The sequence below is a fragment of the Amblyomma mixtum genome, chromosome 4 (genome assembly GCF_055824585.1).
Source record: "Amblyomma mixtum isolate Tamu chromosome 4, ASM5582458v1, whole genome shotgun sequence".
NCBI classification, from domain to species: Eukaryota; Metazoa; Arthropoda; class Arachnida; order Ixodida; family Ixodidae; genus Amblyomma; species Amblyomma mixtum.
Window position 1 is genome coordinate 145,477,429 of NC_143015.1, and position 22,080 is coordinate 145,499,508.

The 22,080-nt window shown below is 49.4% G+C and overlaps 1 long non-coding RNA gene across 1 annotated transcript in view; it reads right to left on the reverse strand.

Moving 5' to 3' along the window:
* Window positions 1–5,779: 5,779 nt before the first annotated feature.
* LOC149348651 (uncharacterized) overlaps window positions 5,780–22,080 on the reverse strand; it is a 32,577-nt gene continuing 16,276 nt past the window's right edge. The window contains exons 2-3 of the long non-coding RNA XR_016292285.1: window positions 7,929–8,042; window positions 5,780–5,871 (exon numbers count right to left, since the gene is read on the reverse strand). This is a non-coding gene — a long non-coding RNA (uncharacterized LOC149348651). The remainder of the gene's footprint in view (window positions 5,872–7,928; window positions 8,043–22,080) is intronic.

Consider the following 22,080-nt stretch of genomic DNA (forward strand, 5'->3'; position numbering starts at 1 on the left):
CTTCTGCTGGCCCGAGAAAGACGCGGGTTCGATCCCGGCCGCAGCGGACGAACTTCAATGGAGGCGAAATTCTAGAGGCTCGAGTACTGTGCGATGTCAGTGCATGTTAAAGAGCCCTGGGTGACCGAAATTTCCGGAGCCCTTCACTACGGCGTCCCTCATAGCCTGAGTCACTTTGAGACGTTAAAACCCCATAAACAAAACCTGGTTTAAACATGCCCGAATAAGTTTTTACAACACGATCAAGCCTCTAATAAACTTTTCTTGCAGCCTAGAAGCGCAGCTTTGCAATCGGAGTGGCGGTGTGCGAGTCGACAAGGGAAAAATGTAGAGGATATCGTTCTGTTCCATGGTTGCATCTCTAGACAGAAAGAAAAAAATAAGGATTTCATTTTGTTGCTTTCAGAACTCAGTTTTAGGCAGCTGTGCAAAGATACAACCAGAAAACGTTCAGTTAAGCGCATTAGCTGTCTCCTTAGTTTATGGAGGTTTAACGTCCCAAAGCGACTCAGGCTATGTGGGTCGTCGTAGTGAAGTGCTCCAGAATTTTCGACCACCTGCGGTTCTTTAAACGTGCACTGATATGACACTGACATCGAAGAATCGCTTCCAGCAAAATTCGACCGCCACGGCCGGGATCGAACCCGCGTCTTTCAGTTCAGCCGCCGAGCGTCGTCGAGCCATCACGGCGGCCGCACTAATTGTCATGTAGCTAGAAATGCTTATAGAGACGACAGGAGCCGGGGATCATGCAAGACAGTGAAGAGCACATGTTCGAACGAGGAGGAAGCAAAACTTCGCAGAGTATAAAGACAATGGTTTCTTGAGGGGAACACTACCCTAAAGAGAAATTTTCAACCGCTTGCTCGACTGCATAGAAACTCGCGGGGATATAATTGTAGCGACCATCTCTGCCAAACTGGCAATTATTATATTAGCTCTGCCAAACTGGCAATTATTATATTAGTTGATATTGTGTCAGCTACATGCACTATTTGCAGGGCGTATTAACTGTCTTGATATCTTTGTTGCACGGTCGCAGCCTTGTTGCCGCTAATCGTGAGGCTTACCTGGCTTTTGTTAAAATGGATAAAATATTTCTAAATAACGGGACTAGTGCATTTTTGTATTTAGGACCTGTGGGTAGACTTAGAGAATAAAAGTAAGTAATGCTGTTTTATTTGATTTTTCTTGTACACAGACGGCAGAAAGTAAGTAATCAGAACTCAGAACTCCGGGTCAAACGACCTCCGGGTCAAAGCAGACTTGCACTCAAGGTCGACCAAGCGCTTTCGATAATCTCCCACGTGATCATGTTGAAGACGTGGGTTTGAAAGCGGGCATTATCGTGGAGAATTTAGGGAAAATCCTGGAACATCCTTTTCAGTGTGCTACACGTTTTTTGGACTGGGCCTCTCCATTGCAGTGAGCAATAGCTGCCTTCGGTAACTTTTTAATTACGCGATCTGAACGTAATGAGCACCGAACATCTTTCTTTCTAGGTTCTGAAGGAACAACACGCAGTACGATTATTTTGAAATATTCTGCGTCGGTGCTTGACTGCGTAGTGCGCACATATCGTTGCCATCAATTGATCCCCATTAGAAACGTCTTACAAAGTTTCCCTGGAGGTCATCATCTGCTACTCTTAATGAGTGCCTACTGCGCCGCAGGGTTCTTTAGAGTATCAGCTGTAGTCTAGAGCTCACGCCGTGAAAATCTCTCTACTTCGCTCTGTGAAAAGCTGTTTTGATTGGCGAGACGCCTGATATCTTGAACTAGTAATTCTTACTACTAAGTCTTGCCCAGTTGCTCAGGCGAGATAGTGCTAGGCAGATATGAAAGCCGTTCGACCGTTCTGGAAGCTTGAAAATGCGTTGTTTAATAAATGATCACCTCCTAACATGGCTATCGAACCCAAGACACCTAGAGGAGGTCGATGAATATAGGGTTTAACCCTCATTTCACTGTCCAGAATTAAAGGCACCAAAACAAGCCATGCAGTAAACTCCCTCTGCATTTCATGGGCAGATTACTCGGCTACAATTCAAACTCCTCCCATTTTTATCTCCCTTGTTGCTTTTAGGGCACCTAAAATTAGTCTCCCAGCATAGGGACGTCCACACACCTACCCCCTTTGTATCAGGCGTAGCATATTGGGTAGACAATGCGACTTGAAAATGCCTGCACATCCAAAACGCCGATGCGGCCTGCGAAGAAGAACACGCAGGCACACCGCTGTTTACGACCATGAGTCTGTATTTGAAACGAAGAGTTATTTAGGGCAACTTGTTCCCAAAAACACATCCATACCAGTTTTTTTTTTTGTAGCAAGCCAGTAACCAGAATGAGAACAGACAATTTCAAACATCTGCATGTGTGCACTCGAACAGAAATGGTGGTACCAGGCATGCTGGAATAGATATCTAGGGCCTAATTTCGAATGTAGCATGAAGTGGTAAAGAATTTAGACTGAAACACTGAGCTGCGGATGCAAACAAACGGCACTCCTTCGAAAAGGCGCGTTAAATGAACTTTTGGCACCGGATCTTACGCACACAAAGGTACGTACTTCAAGCGCATACTACCTCCCGCCTTTATTATTTCCCCAAGAAGGTGTGTCATTCCCTTCTACGTTTCCGCATCTTTCGTGCTAAAAAAGTGGTACTCAGAAAATACTTGACTACCTACCGAATCCGCTTTGAGCATCAATACAAGGTTTTATGTGGATACATAATGCTCCACATAAATGCTCCACATAATGCTCCACATAAGGTTTTATGTGGAGCATTTCCACAGTGATGGACACTCCCTCTCCACGCACTCCACGCACCTGTTCTTCTGGAGCAGGTGCTGTGCGTTACCCTCACGTATTTCCTTCCTTTGACCTAATCATGTCATTTCAAATGCCGCGAAGCACATGTCAATTGAGAAATTTCAGCTTGGTGCATCCAAGATGTCGTCGACCTTCAATGGCCTGTCATATTTGCACTCTAAAGTTCGGGAGTCAATATAATCGTTTATTCGTGTTTTTATTGGACGCCTTTCATGACAGATGTCCTCCTTGCCGTCCAAACCACCTACAAAGCTTTGTGCGACGTATAAATCACGAAGTGTTTACGCAATGCTACGCAATGCTGTCGTTTGTTGGCCCCTACGGCCGGAAGTAAAAGTTTATGACCTACAAATTTTCTGGCCACATTCGCTACCACTATGATCCCAACGCGCATGCACGGTCGTGTCCCCCGCGCTGGTGACGCGACCGTGAGAGCTCGACGTGACAGGAACGGATGTTCATTGCCTACGTTGCGGAATTTTCTTTAGAACAATATTGCGGACAAAATTCACCTCCCGGTATATTAAGACAATAGCTGCATGCCAAGCATTCTTCAGTGAAGACGACAGTTGGCCAAGAGACCCGAGAGTCTGCATAGGGACAACCGTTCCTTTTTCTCCTCACCTCTTTGTCTTTGTTTCGCACCATCGCCATTGCTTCGAGATCTCTTCTTCCGGCTGCACCCACGTGACGACTGCACAGCCCACACCGCCTGCACAAGTCGTCTGCTTCTGCACTGCTGGTCCAATCAGCAGAGACTCCACCTGCTGCTGCTGTACAAAGGCAGGCATGCAAATTTCATTCAGCGGTCACTGCAGCTTTAGAGGCGACGATAAAAATTCTAGGAACAGAAAAAAAAACTGCATTTTTTCGCTGCCTAGGAGTCGCCATATATCGAGCGTTGCGTTGTGCTGGTCAGTGTGTAGTGCAGTTCATTTTGCACCCAGTGAAAGCATGTGCGAAATTTGTTCTCAGGTGCGCGCTAGCTATGGACTATACTACTGTAGAACGGCATTTGATGTTACGAGAGGGTGAGTGAAGCTCCTCAAAACCAACAAATGCTGCGCTTGCAACAGATACGCTGCTCTCACACGCTCGCGACCTAACCACTCAATACAGTGCGTCCTTAAAGAAGAGGAGTATACCCAGTTCCCATTCAGGTATGGGAACCAAAACCAATTACCACCTGCGGTTTCCTGTGTAAACAGTGACACATCAACCGGTTACTGTGTCTGGATATGTGTTGACCAGCACACCTTATGAAACGCCATCATTTTTCTGCAAGAAGCGGACGTGACGGTCTCTATGCTCAGTCACCCGGAGCTCCCCGCTATACAGCGTCTTTCGTAGATCGAGCTACTTTGGGACGTTAAACCCACCCCATAAACCACTAATGACCACCAACCCTGTGTAAAACCACGTCTTGATCGTACCCCACCTTCGTCCCGCTCTCCCTATGTAAGGCTTCTTCCCGACAGAAGCGTCATCCCTTCCTGCCGACATGCAGTTTTGAGCCGCGACATTCACCGCGGCCAACTCTGCCCAGTACATACAAACAGCTCTAAACAACAGGACCAGAAAGACTAGCAGACAGACACGGTGTCCTCTTTCTGGTCCTGTTGTTTAGCGCTGTTTTTATGTACTTGTCTCCATGGAACAGCAACTCGCCCAATCTGCCGTTCTGCCAATCTGCCTCTGGTTTTTTTCCTTGCGTCGTGTCTCCGTTGTTGATCACGTAACCTTGAGATAGCAACAAGAACTTCATTCATTCACAGTCGTTAATTTCCGCTTCTGCTCCCGTTGACCCTTCGTCATCGGACTGCGATCTGGAGAAGGTAATCTATTTCAGCTTTTCGAATACTATGTACAGGGACGCTGCCATGTACCATGTACAGGGGTACCATGTACAGGGGCCATAGGGTGGCTTTTCATCCGCGCGAGAGGAATTCAGCAAACCGCCGAAGGCGACAATCTCTGGAGGGCGAGGCGGAACCTCATTCAGAGCCCAGAGGACCTTGCACTCTAGTGCTTCTCATTTGATATTCACGGCGTGGCTGTGAATATTCCTGGCGCAGATGGGGCTATTACGTTGCAAGCATTTGGTCACTCGACCCTACGGGGTCAAGTCATAGCGAGCAGCACGCAGCTATCCCACTGTGGTGCACGCTATTCGATCATGTGACTACCAGACACATCTGGTTAGTTCAACTACGAGCGGCCAAGCTAGCCGGACTGCTGAGAACAGGTCAGAACAGGAGAAAAAAGATTCGCGGGCACAACGGACGCCAGGATGAGGCAACAGCGGGCGAAAGTTTCTGCCGCAATTATGCATCACCGGGCATCATCGTAAATGTTACCCACATTTCGTTTTTTGTTTATTTCAAATATACTGAGACAATGTATGGCCCTAACAAGCAGGGCACATTAAAACATTTTACAAGAAATGGCCACCATATGCATATAATGTTGCCAGAGAGAAACAGAAACAACAATCAAGTACCCGGGCATCGTAAATCTCATGAAATGAGAAGGTGATGCTCAATGTCAGGAAAATATGAGGAGGCAAGGCATTCCATTCCATACAGTTCTGGGAAAGAAGGTAATTTTAAATGGGCTCTTTTCCTCGACCTGCGGGGTGAGGTTGGGGCAAGGGGTGATGTAAGGCCAAGTAAGCTCTTGGTGGCTACCTCTTGCTGAGATCGGACACGCTGTATCCAGGGCGCAGAGAGAAGCTATGTCCTTCTTGCGTGGATTCGGGTCATTGGACGCAGGCAGCTGACGGGAACTTTCTCATCAACATTATCATTGTGTCTCCGGTAGTCACAGTGAGAATTCGCTACAGCACACAGCGTGAGGAACACTGAAGCGGTTTTGTCCTCACCTTAGATGCTTCCCCCTTTGGATCGACGCAGGTTTCCTCCTGGCTGGCGCGAAGTGGTCCCCGCTGCCTGCCACTGATGCACTGCCTCCAGTCCGTGCCGGAGAGGAGGTGATCCAGCCCAGCTTTGGCTTCCAAGCAGGACACAGAGCCCCGGCTGGAGAAGGAAAGGAGCGACGTTAAGAAGTATGTTCTGGAGGAAGACATGTAGCGGTAGAACAGGCGCTCTGGATGGGAGGCCTAACGTGGAGGGAGGAAATCAGAACGGCATATGTAGGCTGCCGATAGCAGCGAGGGATGACAGCGCCTGTTAGGCGCACAAAAGAGAATGAGATCATTCCACGCCAACTGACACAGACTGTGTGCCCGATCATCATCGATTTGTTTAACCTCATGATCGATTTGTTTAACGGAAATTATGGTTTATCACTAGAGCCCGGAACTTCAGGCATTTGCCTAAGCATGCCTATAAATGCCTTAACGGGGGATTTTTGCACTTGCCTGCCTTTTTGTCGTTTTTTAGGAAATACTGCCTATTTAACCGAAATTGTTGCCTATAAATGCCTAAATCCGGCATTTTGGTCCTCGGTGCCGTTGTTTAATTTTCAGACATCTAAGTATGGTGAAATGCGCGCGCCGATTCGCGCACAATAGGCGCGATTCTCGCCAAACGTTTCTCTCGAAGTGTAATTGGCGCAACCAAAGAGGTTATATAAGCTCCTACTGGCAGAGGCTTTCGGCGGTAGTGCGACAGCAAAGGAATCGTCATTTGCCATAGAGTTGTGTCAAGCATTTTTGGCGGCAGATATCCTATTGTGGAAACTAACCAACAGTGATCTTCGGAGCTTTCTGGGAAAGTACACCAAGCAGCATATTCCAGATGAATCAACGCTTCGTAAGAGATGCGTAAAAGAGTGCTACGAGGATAATGTCTACAAAATCGGAGATGAGATTGGGGACAACTACATTTGGGTGTCAGTCGACGAACCACGGAGGCTAGCGGTATGTGGCCAACTCCATCATCGGAACATTGACCCAGCCCAGAGAAAGCCGGAGGAGATGTTCTCAACGCAGATGTTCTTCAAAAGGTGAGCCATTCGACGATAGCGTGTTTTTTCTCTTCATCTCTGGAGCTTCTATGGCCAGGAATTATTCAGTATGAGAAGGTACTCTTGTTTGTCACGGATGGGGCATCCTACATGTGCAAGGAAGGAAACGGACTGACGCTTTTATACAACAAGATGGTTCACCTGACCTGCGTTGTTAATGTAATGCATCTTGTCGCCGAATCTGTCCGGCTCTCTTTTCCCCAAGTGGACGCGTTAGTATCTAGCCCGCAACAGGTGTTTCTTAGACCTCCGTCATGAATTGCTGTTATCAGCGCCACAGCAGCTGACATTCCTCTGCTGCCAAAGCCTGTTTTGACTGGATGGGAAACATAGATTACGGAGCAGTATATTATGCGCGTTACTTTGATATGGTCAAATCTGTCTTTGAGGAAATCAAGGATTACGCTGCGTGTGTGACCAAAGCAAGAGCTATGTTCGAAGAGGCGAGTTTGGAAATAGACTTGACGTACATCAGTGCAAACACCTCAACATGACGGAAAGGATGACAAAGTTGAAAAAGGCTGGACTCTCAATAGATGAGTTATTGAAGGCAGTCGAAGGCAGTTGCTTCTACGAAGGTGCAAAAATTGGTGCAAAAAAGTGTGTGCAGAAAACAAAATGCCCAACGGAATAATCACATCTCACCGCAGAGTTGTTTCGCGCCGATTCTAGAACTTTCACTTCCGTTGTTGCAACGATTAAGCTGAACATCGGAGGCGGATATTTAGAATAAGGGAAGCTCAGTGACACCTGCCGAAAGAAAAAGCTTGTTAAGTTTTGACCGCCTCAATATTTCACTCGCAACCATGCATGCCTATTAGATTTAGTAAAATGTCACACTGAGTAGCCTAGTACTCGCACACTCTCATTTGACGATTTGCTTAAACCTGATGCGGTTGCACCGCATCAGATTTTAAGTTAAAACCAGATTCCGGATATAGTTGAAATTTGGATCAGCTCAAAAGACGAACACAGAGAAAGGAAACGACACACACGGATGTGTCTGGGCTTGTCTTCAGTTCTTTAGTTGTGACATTCAGACAATGCACGGCGGAGTCCTGTCTGCATCCGCTGCGTGGGCAGAGCCATGGGCAGTCGTCCTCACCTTCTTCAATGAGTTCTTTTGCAGAGATGGGGCAGTAGGGGGCTGCTGGACGAAAACCGGGCGTCGGCGGCACCCACGTGGCGATAGCGCTCCAGACACAGGCTAGGGCTCGAGCTGCAAATCAGGGCCACATAGGACGTTAGTGGCCCAGATTCAGCGCACTTGTCGGTTATTAAAAAAAAATACGGGGGTATGGTATCGCATGGTACGTTACAGCATGGTATGATAATGGAGGTTTGACATATGGTATGGTACGGTACATTATGGGAGGTTTGACGTCAAGGAGCGACTAAGGCTATAAGGGACTCCGTGGTGGAGTGTTCGAAATATATTTGAACGACTGAGATGTGTAATGGACAGTGACATCAAACAGCACATGGGCGCTCTTTAGTTTTGCCTCCGTCCAAACTCTGCTCCGAGGCCGGACTGAACACGAGTCCTGTGGCTCGGAAGTGGAGCGCCCTAGCAACCGAGTGCTACCAAAATAATTTTCTATTAAAGCCTGTACATAATATGAACGAAGCATACAACTATCGTATAGTATATATACAAGCTAACTACATATATGTTAAGCCCCAGATACCACAAATTGACATTCCGGTAACTAATACAGAGGAAAAACCTATAATCATCATCAGGATAAAGGAATGCATTACAGAAAATACACATCAGCAGGGTAGGATATTTGCATGAACGATAACATAACGCGCTTACTCTTGTGGGTAAAAAAAAACGGGAACTGCCGCATGTTTCAGGAATGTAGTGCACATAGGTTTATAGCATTCGTCAATATGATTGATGTGAATAAAATATTCTGGGGAGACCTGGGCAATTCTGGTGTGTGAATGCAAAAGCATTTGTACTTGACGCTAAGAGTGTCGCTCAGTCGATGAGCGACTTGGGGGGTGAACATTGTTTCGCTGCACGCTTCGCCGCGTTGCGATTTCTTCAGCAGTGACCTGCCGGCTCCGTCCGCCCTTTCCTGTCAACTGAAGATATAAACGCGAGTGATTTAATTTCGGATGATAGAACTGCATAAGCCGCGCTTAGATGAATAGGAAATTTGGCAGCGTATTTCCTAGTGTATCCCGCACAGACGATATCACACTGTGTACATGTACCATATGATGTCTGTCGGGACGGTGACCCGTCTTCCAGTGTACGCGAGGGAGGGGTACAGCCGCCCCGATCTTGAGCGCAGTCTGCTTTTGTTATCCACCTGAGAGGGTACTGTATATCCACTGCAGGGAGGTCGAGGGGCGACTCCAAATCTCTTTCATTACATCACGAAAGTCGACTAGCCGTTCTAGATCGAGGCCTGCTTTGAGAAGGCTCCAGGAGGGGTGATGAGGATGTTCGGAGTTCACTTTCCTGCTTTCCTGCTCACTTTCCACAGCTTTCTGCTGACGGCTGGGTTTTCGCACATCGAGCCAAGAAACGCTCTCGCCTTGAACGCTGAAATAAAAAAATTGGCAGTAGCTTAGCTCCGGTTAAACCTGCATATACAAGGGAAAAGCTTGAGCTACGCTTGGTTTCCGGTCATGGCTGTCGCAGTTCGCGCACAATGCACTGGGAGCACCACGACAACGGTGGAGACGTTCGGCCGTCCACGCACAGGCAGTGCGGAGTCGCAGGAGGAGAGGGTAATCGGTGCGGTTAAAATTCAGGGGGCACTTTGGCTCTCTAATGTGCTGCAAGGCGAAAGCGCTTCCTGGCGCACTGCTTGTTTTTGTTTTATTTGTCATATTTTATTTTCTATTTCTTTTTTTTTCGTTTTTCGTTTTTGTTAACTTTGAATTTTTTTTTCATAATTTTTTCGTTTCGATTTTTTTCTGTTTATTTCCTTATTTTTAGTGTTCTTATGTTTCTTTCTTAGTTTCTTTTTTATTTCTCTTTCGTTTGTTTTTATTGTTTTTACTTCTTACACGTTTTCATTTTTTATTCTTTTAATTTCATTTATGAGAGCCACGCGTACACTAGGTGCGCCTTTAATCATGCTCAGAGCTTGAGCATCCGTGGCGGAGTGGTAGCGCCTCAGTTTCAAATTCCAAAGGCCCTGGTTCGATTCCCAGCCTCGACGCAGTTTATTCTGAAGTAGGGCGCGACTGCATCGAAAGGTCGAACGGTGGCAAGGAGGAGCAGGGCGCGCAGCGGTAGCGGCGGCGCACATGCGCAGTAGCGCGCGGTTGCGGCGAAAGGTCCGGTTGCGGCCACCTGCGTGGCGTGTGCCGTCACTCGGTTTCGCGCATGCGCAGAACTGACAATTCTGTGCACCGGCTCACGGCTCACGTGAAGCTCGGCTCCGACCTTCGTAGTGAAGCTTCTCGCTTCAAAAGTCCGATACTGAACCAAGATTTTTTACGCCACGACGCAGCACAAGGACAAATGGCACGAAAACGAAGCATTGCGGTCTCTTAAGCACCCGAGGAACGGAAGCAGATCACCGACGTTAATGACGGTGTGAAAAAATTTCGCTGTGGCTTAGCTTGGTTAAGCCCGGTAATTGCGAAAGCAATATCCGTACCTACGCCATGGTTCAGCTGGTAGTGTAGCTGGTGGTGGTGCTTGTGGTTAGACTTGTGGCGATGCATCGGTTATACAATCCAATCCAATCTAATCTAATCTAATCTAATCTAATCTAATCTAACCTAACCTAACCTAACCTAACCTAACCTAATCCAATCCAATCCAATCCAGTCCAGTCAGGCCGCCGTTCATGTGCACCGCCGTCGCACACGGACGGCGCGAGATGGTCGCCCAGCTCTTCGGCGTGACGTCACACAGAGGTCATGCGAAAGGGCATTTCACGTGCACCGCCGTCGCACCGCAAAGGCTTGAAAGTGATAGTAGTATTGCTTTCGCAATAAAATAGTACAGATAACCTACGCTTTGTCCATGGAGGCGTTCCAGGCACAGGAGCGAAAAATATTTTAGCTCTGTCATTAAAGTGCCGTTGGTTCCACGTACCACAGGACTCCTCCCTTCTCGCTAACAAAACAAACTATGGCGGCACATTGGCAACCTAAAGTGCGCTAGTGCTTTATTGGTTCTAAACAATATCTTAAAGCCTCTGCTGCTTAATGCATTTGCCATCACTGGCTCCCTTGTCATACCGACCCGAAATAAAACACTCAAACTGAAATTATTAAGCAACTTTGTTGAGTAATTAGATCACACAGCAAAATTTTGTACCAATTTTGGCAAGCACATCGGCCCCACAAATGAAAGTTCTTTCTCCCAGGTTAATAACCGAGAGATTCCGTAAGATAGCGTCGTGCGTGCGCAAGCCTTGTTTAAATCTAAGCCAAACATAGCTTTAGTGCCTTTGCCACGTTTCGGGTATATTACGTCTGCCTTGAGTACCAGCATAATATACCCGATATCTTGGGCGGAAAGATTAGCACTGAAGGCAAGCATGGAGTCTTGAAGTAAATTATTGTCCTCGGGTGAGGACCCGTTTCTGAAGAGAAAGCTGTTGCGAAAAACATGCTGCCGACCTATGGGGGTACTTTGGCAGCCTAAAGTGCTCTAGGCGAAAGCCCTTGTTGCGCTACTCAGACTGCCAGTGACTGCCTATGTTTGTTACGGCTGCACTGCTTGGGAGCCATCCTCCTCCAGTAGCTGTCGCGGTCGCAGAATCACCATCACGTCGGCTATGGATGCAGGAGCCGGGGAGGACGCAGGGTCACCTTTCACTACCTCAAACGCACCTTCACGCGCCTGCCTTCAAGAATGCCTTGCTCCCTTGCCCAATAGCCATGCAAGTCTCGCCTAGCGCGCTTCAGGTTTACATCTAGAGAGATTCAGTGACCGCATTTTTGCTTTCCTTATTACCTCGGACTCAAAGGGCTGGCAATGAACTACCTATGACTTTGTGAGTGCCCAATTTTTCACTTTACATTTCTACAATTCCGCAACATGACAACGCAACTCAGAAAATAAAGTAATCTGGTAGTGAGGTAGTTTCACTGAAAGAATGCGTCTTTTAATTGCACTTTATCCCAGTCACGTGTCCTCCTTCACTTGAAATACTCAAACACATATTGCTCTTTCTTCTGGTTGGTTGGTTTATTGGGGTTTAACGTCCCAAAGTGACTGAGGCTATGAGAGACGCCGTAGTGAAGGGCTCCGTAAATTTCGACCACCTGGGGTTCTTTAACCCTTCGCCAGCTTTAAAACAATCTGTACGGAATAAAAGAAGAGCAAACCCCTGCTCTCTAGAAATAATAGCATCAACAGCGTAATTAGGGTTAAGAGAGAACCCCCCCTCCCCCCCCCCGTTCTCCAGCTGCTCACTTAACACATATATTAGAGCGGGCCAAATTATAAGCGGTTCTGCTCACCTCTGAGTGCAGCCTTATAGCTCTCCGCTTGGTTGAACCGGCCAGGAATCGGGCAAACTTCTGCGGGCACCCACACGACGAACGAACGTTAGGCGGGCTATCACCGCGCTGGCCCTCTGCATCCGCACTAAGGGTGCGATGGGGAGAGGCTCTTGCTGCTGCTGAAGGACAGAGAAAAAAGGAGGTGGGCATTGAGATCACACCGAGAACCGCAGACTCTACAGGTGGCCAAACAAGTGTTCGTAACAATGGGGTAATTCAATTTTAAGGGAGATACTACTCTACATCCTGCTGCCATTCAGCTAGAAACGAAGGCGTCACTTATATATCTGCAAATGTGAGGACAGTGCACCGATAGAGGAGACAGCAGATGTCTTTTGTGGTGAGAATGATTTGGCTTCGAGTAAAGATGAGACGAACGCCAGCAATTACGTGCATTTGCATTACGTATTAGCCGGGGGTCTTCGTTTTCCTCTTTCAGCCAAAATTGGGGCAACGCGACGCACACACGTGCCACGCAGAGACTACTAAGTGGATTTTTCGAGGTGGACTATGCTGTAAATAACATGTGAAATTAACGCATACAAATACGACTGAAAATAGGTGTCGCATGTGCGCGTTAACGCTGAGTTCGAATATCACAGGCACCTACTATCGTGCGCACGTCAGCTCATAAATTCACATTTTTTTTGCTCTCTTTCGGGCAGCTCATCGGCCTGCGCCGCAGCGTCGGTTGAACGGGCTGGAAGTTAGTAGATTCCAACAAAAGTGTCCTTCAAGCGGAGCTATCAGAATGTACGTCGTTGAAACTACGCGCGCTCTCTTGCTTCCAGAAATTGCAAGCACCCTCGTACCTGGTGGCGTCCAGTGAATAGGAAGCTTCCATCGCTTTAAATAAATCAGAGCGGTTTATTTAAGCTCTCGGAAGAATATAATCCGAAACTAAGTCTGCAGCAGGAGATGTGTTTTTCCTGTTTTCCTCCTATTTAAATTGCCTTTGTTCCGCGCGAACACCCGCCGCCCTTTATTTTGAAACTTTCTTTCAAACAAGAAATATCTGTGTAGACTAAAGAAAACAGAACCAAAGCTTATTAGTTTACGCGAATCCTTCTTAGAAGTAAATGGTGTACTTTGGCGTAAGCGAAAACTGCCCCTTTCTTTGGCTGAGGCGCAAACGAGTCTAGAAGCGAACAAAATTTTCGGAGTCGTCCTCACATGCAATCTTCATCGTCACGGCTATCACCAAGTCCACGGCGGCGAAGAAGCGGCGACACCCAAGTGGCGATTGCAATTGGGCCTTCATCACGGCTCCCTCGGCACGCGTCTAGACTTTTGCCTCGATCGAAATTCGGCCGCCGCGGCCAGGATCGAACCGGCGCCTTTTGGGCCAGCAGCCGAGCGCCGTAACCACAGAGCCACCGCGGCGGGTGAATAAGTTCGAGAGGAACACCACAGAAAATGCAATATGGCGCAAGAAAAGCGTCTGTTCAAAAAATTGGAGGACTCAAGCTTCGCGCCTAGGAGTGGAACACGACAGCGTGTTGCAGCGTTGCCAGAGACTCCACGGAACGCCTTCGACCGTTCGGTGCGACGCCTTGCCCTTTGTAAACATTTCCAGTATTGATCCTCGAAATGGGGCAGTAACTGCCTCACATCTCGGTGGACACCCGCAGCCCAAATTATAGCTCGCGGTTCGAATGCCTGAGTTTATGCTGCACGGAACGCTGAATCATACGACACCACCCGGAACATTCTGCGGCAAACGATTGGAATGATACGATTTCTTTTAGAGCGCCGCTCTTTGGCGCCCGTTTCTGCGTTTCGTGGTGTCGCCGTCGCCGTTGTCCGTTGTAGCCAGCAGTGGACACCTTAGTCGCGCTTTAAGCTGCGAAACCAATGGCGCGGGAGGTTGGAAAGAAGAGAGCAAAATGGGTAAATGGATTTTTGAGGGAAGGAAATGGCGCACTGTCTGTCTCACACATCTCGGTGGACGCGTGAACCAGGGGGAAGAAGCATAAACCATGCTTTTAGCTAAGTGGCGGTAGTGCCAGGTGTGCTGCATGCGTTGGCATTGACAACGTTGTGCCAGAAACGCGGCGCTGAAGCCATAGGCCTTCGTCGTTCGTTGTGTTCGTTGGCGTTGACGTTTTACACTCCGATCATTTTAAGGAAAGGAAAGGTGCGTATAACTGGCTCCCTGGCTGAGTGGACGTACGTGTGTGATGGGAGAGATGTAGGCTAGCCGTATGCGTTAGCGCTGAGAACGGTGAGCGAACTCTCGCGACCAACCATGAACTGCCGCCTAGCTGCCAGGGTGGTAGGAAGTGTGCGGACTTGAATGCAGATGTAAAGACAAAGAAAAGACAAGCGGGAATTCCTTACCACTCGTGTGGGTCAACATCCCGTTCCTCTCGCTCGTAACGCCTCCCACGGATGTGGCAACCTCGCGAAATACCTGCATAGACATGCTCTTTGAGAACCAGGCATTGGAACAGCAAGTCGGGCATATATTTATCTATTTCTCCGACCACAAAGCTTCGTTCATGAAAATCAAGAACTGTTCGCAGAGTGTTTCTTGAGGAAGGAATATGTGTGAAAAATAACAAGTCTAATTGTAAACACACGTCTAGCTCGATTTCTTTGCCTCAATCTATCGAAAAGCTTCACAGCTGATGTGCTGCGCTCAAATTTCGCATTAGGGAGTTAAGTAGTCGTCGGGAATTTTGCTGGTACTACCACTACCACTACGACTAAGACTACGACTAAGCTGTGGCAACTACGACAGCTGCAACTACCACTACGACTAAGACTAAGACGACGCTGACGGCCTTTCGACTACGAGCTGTATACGGTGTCGCGTAATAGGGTTCCGTAACGTGGAACACACGTCGGTTCAAATTGAGCTTCCTAACATGCATACCCTTCATGGCAGAATCAAAGAGACGCGTATTAAGCATTGCTTTATCGTATCGAACGCTAATGAAAATTCTGTAATGCCAGAAAGGCGTTTCGAATAGGGCTCAGCAACACGGAGCACCCGTCGTAGAACAATGAGGAAGTTGCGTTCGAAGTGCCGCTTCATCTTATGCAACGCGTCTGAAAATTGCACAAGGCGCCACACTGGCAGCGCTTGAGAAGGGCGCCGTGAAACGACGAACCCGGCGAGACGCAGTCAGAAATGCGCTGGCTTCGTCGTGTTGAACACTACTGAGTAGCCTAAGGAGCTCGAGAGACGCGAGGGCCTGTTAGGGGTCGCTTCTACGGTGCGTCCGGCAGGGAAAATTCACTGAGACGTGGTCGCACTTTTTTTTTATAATCGTTTCGAACACACAAAAAAAATTTGCGCTACACCAGAAGGGCGTCCACTTAATACACGAGTCCTTCCGTTGTGGCAAATTCAGGGAGGCGTGCTTGAAGCTATTGGTTTATTGATTTATCAGGGTCGTCCCAAAGCAACTCAGGCTACGAGGGACGCCTTAGTGAAGGGCTCCGGAAATTTCGACCACCTGGGGTTCTTTAACGTGCCCTGACATCGCACAGTACACGGGCCTCTAGACTTTCGCCTCCATGAAAATTCGGCCGACCGCGAAGCGTCGCTTCGTGATATCGAACCCGAAATGGCTCGAGGGACGCCAGGGCTGATAAGGTGCGGTGGGCCTGGCAACAGAAAATTCTATGCAACACAAGAAACGCCAGGGTAGGTATACGTGTGGCCCTGGAGACGTGCCCTAAGCGGCCTAATGGTACTTTGAAGCGCGCTATAGGTCCGACTTCGTCACACTGAACAACTAGCGCACATTATGCGAAGCCACACGCGGCTTGTTCATAATATTTCTCAAGAAGTAGCGTCTGGGTGCGGCGGAACCAAGGCCTAAGAGTCGCTTTGTCGTATCGAACCGAGATTTCATGGACGATAGATGCGCGGTTCATTCGGTTTGGTTTGGTTTCTTGGGGTTTAACGTCCCAAAGCAACTCAGGCTACGAGGGACGCCGTAGTGGAGGGATCCGGAAATTTCGACTATCTGGGGTTCTTTAACGTGCACTGACATCGCATAGTACATGGGCCTCTAGAATTTCGCCTTCATCGAAATTCCACCACCGCGGCCGGGATCGAACCCGCGTCGTTCGGGTCAGCAGCCGAGCGCCGTAACCACTGAGCCACCGCGGCGGGGCAACGCGCGGTTCGTTCGTCGGGCTCGATAACACAAGGCGTCCGGGTGTGGCGGAACCACGGAGGCGCACTCCAAGTCCTGCCTCGGTGCATCGAACAGGATAAAAGTTCGAGACGCTAGACACGGCCACGTGGCCACCTACGAGGATCTGCCCTGTCTGGCACAATCATGGAGACGCGGCCCATGTCTCTTTTAGGTTTTATTGTTTTGTAGGGTTTTACGTCCCAGAACGACTCAAGACATGAGAGACGCCGTAGTGCTGGGCGGCGGAAAATCGCACAGCACATGGGCCTCTAGCATTTCGACTCCACATTGAGAGGCCCGTGTACTCTGCGATGTCAGAGCACTTTAAAGAACCTCAGGTGGTCGAAATTTCCGGAGCCCTTCACTACGGCGTCTATTATATCCTGAGACGCTTTGGGACGTTAAATCCCTATAAACCTAAACCTAAAACCGAAACGCGAAAACCATGGCCGAAATCAAAGCCGTGTTTTTCGGGTTAGTGGTCGAGCACCATGACCACTAAGCCTACTTCGGCGGCCACTAAGCGGCGGCCTACTTCGTCGAGTTCAACACTGCAAAAACGCGCGCCAGGCGCTTTGTTCATGCAAGGCCGTATGAAGGGGACTCGTGCAGCTCCTCGAAACATTGAATGCAGACGCATATCTGCCGTATAGAACGGAATATTTGAAAGGAAAACGCGTTTTAAAGCACTCCACATCACAAAACTAATGCACTCACCATTGAACTCTGACTGGGAAGTCCTCATATCTCGGAGCCATTCATTAAGGTCGAGTGGACGGCACCCTGGCAGGGGATATCAGGCGTCTATGGGCGGCCGGCGTTCCCGAAGGACTACCAGAGTGCCAGAGAAAAACTGAGACGTGTAAAGTATGAACGTTTGACTACCACCACCTTTTGGGTTCTTCCTTTTATAGCTCCGGCGTTCGACAACGTCTCTTCCCCTCCTTCTCGCAGAAACCTGCTGGTGATGATGACGATGTGGCTAAGCCTCCTATTGCTGTCTTTGAAGAGTTCCTGCCGGCCATGTAGAGACCAGTGAGCACATCTTATTTAGTTTATGGTGTATGGGGGTTTTAAAGTCCCAGAGCGGCTGAGGCTATCAGGGACGCCATACTATAGCTACTTCCCTCGCGATGCTCTGCCTGCAATTTGAACTGCTTGTGGCATTGCGACATCCCCCCACAAGTGTTTTCCCACTTATTTAATTTCCATACATTTTAATGTTTAATTTTATATACTACTGCTTTGCGTTATATATTCTGTACTATTTGAATTACCTGACGCTAATTTCACGTCAAACTTGTTAATCTTGTTATTTTTGTCATGCTTTTTTATGTTTGCATGCCTTTGTATGACCGTTTCACACCACTGTCTTACCACCCCCCCCCCCCCTTATGTAATGTCCCAGACGGGATCTTTAAGGGTTCAGTAAATGATGATGATGATGATGATGATAGTGGAGGGTTCCAGAAAATTCGGCCTTCGGGGGGTTTTAATGCGCACTAACATCGCACAGTACACGGAAGTCTAGAATTTTGCCTTCGTAGAAATTCGACTGCCGCGGCTGGGATCGAATGTTTACACACAGTGATTTCAGTGATACTGATGGCGTACGTACAGTACATTATCAGTTTTGTCAGTGCGCCGTAAGATTTATGAGCAGTAGTGCGCTGTTGTGGGCCGGCACCGTCGCTATTTTCATTACGCGACAGCGTATACAGCTCGTTCGGTCGCAAAGCCGCCGACGTCGTAGTTGTTGTTGGCACCGCGCGTCGGAAAAAAATCGTATCATGCCAACCGTCTGCCGCAGAATGTTCCGGATGGTGCCATACCATTCATGGTTTCGTACAGCATAAACTTACTAGTATACTTACTAGTTAAGCTAGAGCCTAGCTCGCGCCAGTGAGTCGAACCGGCGATCTATAATCGGGCGGTGCTAAAAGAATGATATTATGCGTGGTTGGGGTGTCCACTAAGAGAAGTGAGAGTGTTTATGCGTCATTTTTTTTCCTGATAATTTTCGATTTCTCAAACGGTCGTCGCGCCGAACGGGTGATGGCGTTCCGTTTAATCCCTTGCAGCGCTGCAACACTTTGTCGCGTTCCACTCCTAAAGGTGGAGGTACAGCGTCCGCCAAATTTTTCTCAGAATCATTAATAAGGAATCGGCGCAAATACTAAAAGGAATCTCCTGCATTCTTTCGTGATCACACACAACGAAGCCCTAGGCCGTCGGCATTCATTGTGTTCATTGGCGTGGGCGCTGTCGACGTTTTACGCCCCGATCATTTGAAGGAAGAGAAGGCGAGCGCGTGCGGCAAGGCACGCCAGCTGTGCGTAGTGACGTCATTTGATCCTCGCGCACGCGCAGCATAGCTCTCCAGGAGCCACGCGAAACTGCTCAACCTCGGCCAGTGTAGCTCACGCTCCGAAAGGCTGTTTTCGTTGATGAATGCTATAAGGGCTCGAGGCTGAGGCCCGGGTATCCACATGCGTGTGTTTGGCGGCCTGCTTGGTTGTTATCCCTGGCTGCGTAGACGTCGTTAGCGTGCAATCCCATGCCAGGGCCGTGTTCCCAAAATTGATACATCGTTACCTTCGTGGCGGAAGCGAAGACGGGAAATATTAAGGCGAAAGCCTTTAATGCCTCATACTTGTGTTAGTAGCCGTGTCGGCAGGTGTGTCCGCGTTTTGACGGGTGTCCACCGAGATATGTGAGAGTTACTGCGCAGTTTCCTTCCCTCAAATACAATTTTCAGTTTCTTCATTATGGCCCCTCTTTCTCTTTCTTCTTTCACTCCCACTTCCTCCCTTCCTGTACAGTGCGGTTAAGGTGTCCACTGAGAGGACAGAGAGTTACTGCGCCATTTGATTTCCTCAAAAAGCGTTGCGTTCAAAGGGCAAGGCATCGCGCCGAACGGGTGGTGGCGTTCCGTGGACTGCCTGGCAGCGCTACAATACGCTGCCGCGTTCCACTCCTAAAGGCGAAGTTTAAGTGTCGTTAATTAGCTAAGCACTTAGTCATTAATGAGTAATGATTAATTTATACCGCCGGAAACATTACATCCACGTGATAGAATAAAAGCACGCGAAGAGCGCCGGAGGTATTCCTTCTGTAAAACGGGTGTCTCTCGTGCGGAAAGCTTCAGAGATGGTCCAGTATCTTCCTCCCGGCTTTGGTCGTGGACAGCCGCTCCAGTTGAGAGGTCCGTTGCGCTTCGGCTATTTCTTCGAGCGTGTTGTGGATCCCGAGTTGTAAGAGGCGGGTCGTGCTCGTGGACTCGAACAGGCCCAGCGCCGCCTTGTACGCTCTCCTGATGATTACATTAATTTTGTTGCGTTCGTGTTGCAGCCATCTATGGTAGGCTGCAACGTACGCTACGTGGCTGATGATGAAGGATTGGACGAGCCTGATTAGGCTCTCCTCTCTCATGCCAGCCTTCCGGGAAGTGACTCTTTTGAGGAGGCGCATAGCGTTGGCCGCTTTTGCCGTGAGACGGGCGATGGTTTCGCCGTTTCTTCCATGCTTTTGATGACCATGCCTAGGATCCTGATTTTGCTGACCTCGGGGATCACGTTGCCGGATTTGGTTACGATTCTGATTTTTTCGCATTCACGTTGTCTGGTCTTGCATCTGCCATTGTTGGTAGGTGGGAGTATGAGGAGCTCCGATTTGCTCGGCGAACATCTCAAGCCGGTGCCTTCCAGGTAGTCTTCTATCGCGTCGACGGCGGCTTGCAGAGCGCCCTCGATGTGGGCGTCGCTGCCGCCGGTCACCCACAGTGTGATATCGTCCGCGTAGATGGTGTGCCTGACGTCTTTGATGTCCGCGAGCTTCTCGGCCACTCCGATCATTACCAGGTTGAACAGCATCGGCGAAATGACCGATCCCTGCGGTGTGCCGGTGCTCCCGAGCTTCTTCTCTTGCGTTTGTAGGTCGCCTGCTCGTAGCTGGGCGGTCCTGTCCGTGAGGAAGTCCTTGATGTAGTTGTAGGATCTTTCGCCCATGTTGAGCTTAGAGACTTGGGACAGAATCGCCGAGTGTTTCACATTATCAAAGGCGCTCTTTAGGTCGAGACCCAGGATTGCCTTGTTGTCGCGGGCGCTGCCGCCATTGTCTATGATTAGGTATTTGAGCTGCAGCATCGCGTCCTGCGTACTGAAGTGCTGTCTAAAGCCGATCACCGTGGCCGGATACAGCCCCTCTCGTTCCAGGTAGTCTTGCCACCTGTTGAGCAGGACGTGCTCCAGCACCTTGCCCACGCAGGACGTGAGCGTGATGGGCCGAAGGTTGTCCGTGTCCGGTGGCTTCCCCGGCTTGGGTATCAGGATAGTTTTGGCTGTCTTCCACTGCTTTGGTAGCGCGGCCGCTCTCCAGCACTTGTTGAAGTATTTTGCGAGGTTCTCAATCGAGCCGTCGTCGAGGTTCTTGAGCGCCTTGTTCGTGACGAGGTCCGGGCCAGCTGCCGAACGGCTGTTGAGGGCGTGCAGGGCCGCGCGGACCTCCTCGACGTCGATGTCACGATCGAGCTTCGCGTTGGGTAGGCTGCCGTACGGCGCGTGTTGTTCGGTGGGCGTAGTGGGCAGGTATTTGTCATTGATGCGCCTGGTGACTTCATCAGCGCCCTGTACCGAGACAGCCCGATGTATGAGCTTGGCGAGTCTATCCCTTTGGTGCGACTTGGTCTTGGTTTCGTCGAGCAGGTGCCGATACGTCGAAGGTTCAGTATCAGTCCCGATACGTCGGGACTGATGCATCGCATGTACCCCGAGACCTACCCGACCGATAGGTGTAGAGTCTGCCGGAGAGAGCCGGCAGATCACACGCACATCTTGTGGGACTGCATCAGAAATCCAAAGGAAGCAAGATCAGGAACAATCCCGCCGCGGCTGGAGGCAGCCGCGAAGAGCAGCGACCATGACCAACAGCTATGGGCCGTCCAGCAGGTCCTCGGGGCGCTCGAAAGGCAGGGACCCAGCGAGCCGGCAACGGCGAGCGGAGACCCGCGCCGAGTAACAGCAGCCTCGTAGACGACGTAGGCCCTCGTCGGGGCGCGCGAGCGCCCAACTGCAGGAACAAATAAAGTTTACTCCAATCCAATCCAATCAGAGATGGTGGCGGGTGTTTTTTATTCAGTGAATTAGGGGTATTATCAGCTTCGTTGACGTTGGGTGTGGTGAGTATAGGGCACGGATATGATTTCACCATGTGGCTGGCATCACCCACAGTGTCCGGGGCCACGTGGCGGGGAGCTGTAAATGCTTCTGCATGGAGTCAGTATAGAGAAGCGTGCGCGGTGGCGCAGATATTAAGGCGAAAGCCTGCCATGCTCGCGGTGTCCGTCCTTGCGCTGAAAACGTGCCAACTGTGGCCTCTCCTCCGCGCAGCGACGCAGCCTCCTCCGTAATTTCCATTCGTCTAGTTCATTTTCTTCACTACGGGCCCTCTTTGTGTTCCTTCTTTCTCTCCCACTTCCTCCCTTTCTCTTCAAACGGATGACGGGTGTCCACCGAGAGATGCGAGAAAGTTACTGGGTAATTTCCTTTCCTCAAATAGAATTTTCATTTTCTTCACTACGGTCCCTCTGTACGGCGCGGCTCGGATGTCCACCGC